The sequence below is a fragment of the Chiloscyllium plagiosum genome, chromosome 8 (assembly GCF_004010195.1).
Source record: "Chiloscyllium plagiosum isolate BGI_BamShark_2017 chromosome 8, ASM401019v2, whole genome shotgun sequence".
NCBI classification, from domain to species: Eukaryota; Metazoa; Chordata; class Chondrichthyes; order Orectolobiformes; family Hemiscylliidae; genus Chiloscyllium; species Chiloscyllium plagiosum.
Window position 1 is genome coordinate 37,453,258 of NC_057717.1, and position 6,804 is coordinate 37,460,061.

The window sequence follows — 6,804 nt, forward strand, 5'->3', positions numbered from 1 at the left end:
AGGGACTGGTGAGGGGCCCGAGAAATGGGGGGTAGGCAAAGAAAGTCGACCTGTCACGGAGTAAAGGAAGAAGAAGTCCCTGGTAACATTCCTCCTGAAAGTCCGTTGGGGAGGATGTTGAGGGAATGGACAAGTAACACTTGTACAAGGGAAAAAGATAAAAAGAAAATGATTGAATATTGTTGTTTAGTATGGACCAAAGAACCAATCCTCCATCCAGCTGTCTTCTGGCCAAAGTATGATTCGGATGAGGATTGGGTATGTCAGTATTTAGATTTGTATGTGAATAAAAAACAAACTTTTAGTCAAGAAAAGGCGGACTATGCGTCCTGTTGGAAGGGCAGTTTGGGAATGATGGGAGTAAAGCCAAACGATTCCCCCTCTGCCCCACCCAGTTCCTGGGATCGTTTTTCCTGTTTGCACTCCCGCCCCCCACCCCGTACCATAAAATCAGATAAGGTGAAAATGGGGGAGGAGGAGAGACAGACAGACAGGGACAGGGAATGGATGATCCACAAGAAGAGAACGAAGGGGCGGTGGACGGGGATGTTGTTGTTCCCGACCCTCAATGCACAACAAAAGGAAGGGAATATAAAGTAGACATAGAGGAGGCCTTTGGAGTATCTAAACGAAAGCCGAAGGGGGAAAATCAAAAACAAAAAAAGGGGAAGAATATAAAGACTTGTCCCGTTTCGGAGGTACCAATAGGGGACAAAGAGATTGGATTTTTAAGTACCCCCTTCACCAGTGGGGAGGTCAGAACATTCAAAAAGGAGATGAAGGTCCTGGTTGAGGATCCGGTAGGGCTGTCTGAATAAATTGATCAATTCTTGGGGCCCAGTCTGTATACGTGGACTGAGTTAATGTCTATTTTGAATGTACTATTTACTGGGGAAGAAAGGGGACTTATATCAGGAGCATCCATTAAAATATGGGACAGGGAACTTCCCATTGGAGATGGGGATACTGAACAGGGAGAGACGGAGTTTCCCCTCAGAGACACCCAGTGGGAAAATCAAAACCCGGAGCACAGGGAAGAAATGATTGAATTGAAAGACCTGATTCTAAAAGGAATAAGAGAGGCAGTTCTGATGTTGCAGAATTTGACTAAAGCCTTTGAAGTTGAAGAGGAGAAAGATGAGACACCCTCAGCTTTCTTGCAAAGATTAAGGGACTCAATGCAGAAATACTCTGGAGTTAACCCTGAGGACCCAGTGGCACAGAGTATTTTGAAAGGATATTTTGTGTTTAAGGCATGGCCAGACACAGATAAAGATACTGAAGATACAAGGGAGGAGTGAAACACCATTAGATGATTTGTTAAGAGAGGCACAGAAAGTGTTTGCAAAGAGAGAGGATGAGATACAAAAACAGAAGGCAAAAATGATGGTAGCTACGATTGATGATGTAGTCAAGAAAAGAATAGAACCAATAGTGAGCAACCGGAGCGGTGGGTGGCAGCATGTAGGACAGAGAGGAAGAGGGAGAGGGAGAGGACAAGGGGGAGCATTTGATAGAGGGTTCGGGCGACGGGGCAGAAATGGAAGTCTCCGCAGGCAGAATGCTGTTATTGCAGAAATTCGGGCATTTTAGGCAGGAGTGTCCTGATATACAAAGGGAAGAAAGGGCAATTCCGTTTATGAATTTTGATGAAGAATAGGGGTGTCAGGGGTTCCTGCTGTCGGGGACCCACCAGGAACTCCTGATATAGGAAGAAAGTTACTAGGGAGTGATTTAATTACCCTCTTAGGACTGGAGATTTGAATTCAGGAAAAAGAATAAGTTGTACAAATGGCAATGTTGTATGGGCTAGAGAAGGGAATCGTGGTAAAATACAGATCCCTCCCCGAGAAATAAGTTTGAAAAGGAAATGGGACGTTGTTTATGAGCTACAGTATCCCATTTCCATAGAAGGATAACGAGGAGTGCAGCCAGTCACTGAGGGACTAGAGATGTACTGTTGGAGCCATGTATGTCTCCTTACAATATCCGAATTCTACCAGTGCGAAAATCCGATGGAACTTAACGTTTGGTGCAGGATTTGCGAACATTGAATCAAATAGTACAGATCAGGCACCCCGTGGGGCCAAATCCCTATACGTTATTAAGTAAGATCCCTCATGACCACAAATGGTTTAGTGTGATAGATTTAAAGGATGCCTTTTGGGCTTGTCCCTTGGTGGAGGAAAGTAGGAATTTGTTTGCCTTTGAATGGGAGGATCCCAAGACAGGGCGGAAACAGCAATACCGATGGACTGTGCTCCCCCAGGGGTTTACACAATCCCCGAATTTATTTGGACAGAAGTTAGAACAAATATTGGAGACATTTAGCAGCCCCAAGGGGACTACTCTGTTGCAGTATGTAGACGACCTCTTAGTATCAGGAATAAGAAGAGAAAGAGTAGTAGAAGCCACTAAAAAAAATATTGAATTTCCTGAGTTAGCAGGGACTGTGAGTATCTAAAAACAAAATACAATATGTGGAGCAAGAAGTAAAATACTTGGGACATTTAGTGAGTGAGGGTAAGCGAAAGATAAGCCACGAGCGGATAGAGGGAATAGTGGGGATGCCACTGCCCAGCACTAAACGAGAGTTACGCAAATATTTGGGTCTAACGGGATATTGCAGATTGTGGATAGATTCCTATGCTCAGAAGACTAGGAAATTATATCTCAAACTATTAGAGGGGGACAGAGAACATCTAAATTGGAATGATGAGGAAAAAGAACTAGTCGAGAAACTCAAAAGGGATTTGATTCATGCCCCTGTGTTAGCCTTACCTTCCCTAGATAAACCCTTCCAACTCTTTGTCACCGTAGATAAGGGAGCGGGTTTGGGAGTATTAACCCAGAGGTGGGGTGGGATGAAACAACCAGTAGCATATCTTTCAAAGCTATTGGATCCAGAATCCCGAGGGTGGCCTGAGTGTGTGCAGGCTGTGGCTGCCACTGCACTGTTGGTGGAGGAAAGCAGAAAGCTTACATTTGGGGGAGCCCTAATAGTAAGCACACCACATCAAGTGAGAACAATCCTAAACCAAAACCTGGGCGATGGTTGGCAGACTCGCGGATTTTGAAATATGAGGCGATACGAATAGAAAAGGATGGTTTAGTGCTAGTCACCGACAATTGTTTAAATCCAGCTGCTTTTCTTTGGAAAGGAGAAAAGACTCTCCTCAGAATCCAGGGCACGACTGCCTTGACATTATTGAATACCAAACTAAGGTCCGCATGGACCTGAGAGATGTTCCACTTCATGCAGGGGCTAGACTTTTTATAGACGGGTCATCCCGGGTGATTGAAGGGAAAAGGCATAATGGGTATGCAGTTGTAGATGGGACAAAAAGTAGTGTGGTGGAGGCAGGAAGGTTGCCAAATGGGTGGTCAGCTCAGACCTGCGAACTCTATGCATTGGAGAGAGCCCTTAGGACATTAGAAAATAAAGAGGGAACAGTATACACTGATTCTAAATATGCATTTGGTGTTGTGCACACGTTCGGAAAAATATGGCAGGAAAGAGGACTGATCAATAGCCGGGGGAAGGAATTAGTTCATGAAGAATTGATTAAACGGGTCTTGGAATCTTTATTACTCCCCCGAGAGATAGCCGTAGTCACGTAAATGGTCATCAGAAAGGAAATGAACCAGAGGTTAGGGGAAATAAATTAGCTGATGAAGTGGCTATGGAAGCCGCCCTGAATCCACAAGAAGTGGTGATTCATTCCCTAATACCTACTGTCCCAGGTCCTAGGGGAACTCCTATATTTACTGAAAGAGAAGAAAGATAATTGAGAGATTTAGGGGCTACAAAGACAGCAGACGGGCATTGGAAGTTACCTGATGGAAGGGAAATGTTAAACAAAATGACGATGCGGGAGATTATGGCTATCCTACACCAAGGCAGTCACTGGGGAGTACAAGCAATGTGTGATTTAGTTCTTAGGGAATATGGATGTAAAGGGATATATGCCATTGCTAAACAAATATGTGAGGATTGCATAATATGCAGAAAGGTAAATAAAAAAGTTCTTAGAAAACAGGCCCAGGGAGGAAGAGACCCAGGATTGAGACCCTTCCAGAGTATACAAGTAGATTATACTGAACTGCCTAGAGTAGGAAGACTAACATATATGTTGGTCATAGTAGATCATTTATCTGGTTGGGTTGAAGCATACCCCTTAGCTACCACAACTGCAAATGGGGTGTCTAAAACAATATTAGAGCACATACTTCCCCGATATGGGTTAGTGAACCGTTTAGATTCCGACCAAGGAACTCATTTTACCTCTAAAGTGTTACAGGGGGTAATGAAGGGGTTGGGGATTTCCTGGGAGTTCCATACTCCATGGCATCCGCCATCATCAGGAAGAGTCTAGAGAATGTACCAAACACGCAAACGACAGCTCTCTAAATTGATAATAGAAACCAGACTCCCTTGGACCAAATGTTTACCTATAACTGTCTTGCGAGTGCGAACAGCCCCGAGGAAAGATTTGGGACTATCCCCCAATGAAATTTTATTTGGATTACCTTATTTGGGAACGCAGGGAGAATTGCCAATTCCTGAAACTAAAGATTTGTTTTTAAAGAAGTATATACTGGGCTTGTCCTCCTCTTTATCTTTCCTCAGAAAACAGGGTCTATTGGCACAGACTCCGCCCCTTGAATTTGCTGTTCATCCCATCCGGCCAGGAGATTGGGTCTTAACAAAATCATGGACAGAGACTAAACTGCAGCCAGACTGGGAAGGGCCGTATCAGGCCCTTTTGACTACCGAAACGGCAATAAGGACGGCGGAAAAAGGCTGAACTCATTACACTCGGATCAAAGGGCCAGTGGACCCTCCAGTTGAGGAAGAAGTCCGGACAGCCGAATCAACGCAAGACCTGCTGAAACTCAGACTCAAGAGACTTTGAGTAATTGACTATACAGTGGTGACGCGAGCGCGGGATTATTTCTGTAAGATTGTATATTAAGCCTTTTTATGTTTTAGCATAGTGATTAGAATACTGGGAATGCTTAGAGTTATGATGCTAGTCTTCTTCGTATTAGGATTTTGTCAAATATCATTTTCGTATGTATTATTAATGGTTCCTGAGTCTGATAATCCACAAGTAATAGACACTGATGTATGTAGCTTAGTAAATTGTGGGAATGTAGCTAATCAGAGACAATACCACAACTCAGAGATACATCTGAAGTCCTATGGGGATGGCCTCGGGGATGGTACCTGGTATAATGGTCTTGTCACAATACACCGGGCCCCCTTCCACCAGCACGCGATTGTCCCAATAAAAAGTGTAACCCCATATATTTAACGATAAGGAAAACCACATGGCACAAAGCAGTTTTGGGAGGTGGCACTTATGAGGTACAATTAAATGAAACATTTGGGATTGAAATGAAAGCAAATGGGAAGAAGTTTGTGGGCTGTTGTTTTCGAATTAGCGTAGGACAGGGAAAACGGGTGTGTGTCCATGCTTTAACAATGCCGTGTCTCCAGGCCCGCTTGGGTGGAAGCGAGACAGGAAGGGCATGAAATTTATGATAGCCCTGTATCAGGATGAGACTGCATGGAATGATAGGCATTGTACCTCCCTATCTCTGATGTTCCCTCCCTTGGAGAAAGATGCAAAAGTTCCCCCCACATTTTCCGCCGCAGTTGGAAATCACACGTCATGTGTGCACAGGCGAGGTACGAGTCGGTCGAGAGATTTGGGGGAGCTGAAATTATGTACAGAGATTAAGAATGTTACCGAAACGGAGAAGGGAGGGAACTACTCAGCATTAAAGGTTCCCCGAGCGGATCTGTGGAGGTACTGTGGAGGAAAAATATTGAGACCCACCCTACCTCCGGATTGGAGCGGGATATGTGCAATTGTACAATTGGCAATGCCATTTACCTTGGCATTTGAGAAGGAGAATATAGTAAGAAAAAGGGGAAGGGGTAAGAGATTACTGTTCGATACTTCTTTTGATGACAGGATTTATCTTGATTCGGTAGGAGTTCCTAGGGGAGTACCTGATGAATTCAAGGCTCGTAACCAGGTTGCAACAGGCTTTGAGTCAGCTCTCTTTTGGTGGATAACAATTAATAAAAATGTAGATTGGATAAATTACATTTTCTATAATCAACAGCGATTTATAAATTATAGAAGAGAGGCGGTTAAAGGAATATCAGAACAGCTTGATGCGACGAGTAGGATGGCATGGGAAAATAGAATAGCCCTTGATATGATTTTAGCAGAGAAAGGGGGTGTATGTGTGATGTTAGGAGGAAGCTGTTGTACCTTTATTCCTAATAACACTGCGCCTGATGGTTCAATTACTCGGGCCTTACGGGGATTGACTACCATAGCAGAGGAACTGGCTGAGAATTCAGGAATAGGCACATCTCTCACAGGGTGGCTTGAATCCTGGTTTGGAAAATGGAAAGGGGTGGTGGTTTCTATCCTTACTTCCCTGATAGTAGTAGGCGGGGTATTGGTGGCCATTGGCTGTTGTATCATGCCCTGTATACGAGGGCTCACCCAGAGACTGATTGAAACAGCCTTGATGAAACGAATGCCCCTGAGGGGAAATTTGACAGAGGAACTTTATCAACTAAATAACAAGGAGATGAGTGAGACTAAGATGGATGAAATCTCTGAAATGATGCTTGCAAATTTCGGGAACAATGTTTAAAAAAAAGAGACAAAAATGCAGAAGATAACAGATAGTAATGAAAAGAAAAAGGGGAAATTGTAGGATATAAATGAATTAATGTTATTTCTGCAACTATAAATTCTGATACAGAACAGGAAT

General features: G+C 43.8%; 1 long non-coding RNA gene across 1 annotated transcript in view; it reads left to right on the forward strand.

Moving 5' to 3' along the window:
* Positions 1–6,804, forward strand: part of LOC122552412 — an 18,921-nt gene that overhangs the window by 11,157 nt on the left and 960 nt on the right. The window contains exon 3 of the long non-coding RNA XR_006312377.1: positions 1,518–1,520. This is a non-coding gene — a long non-coding RNA (uncharacterized LOC122552412). The remainder of the gene's footprint in view (positions 1–1,517; positions 1,521–6,804) is intronic.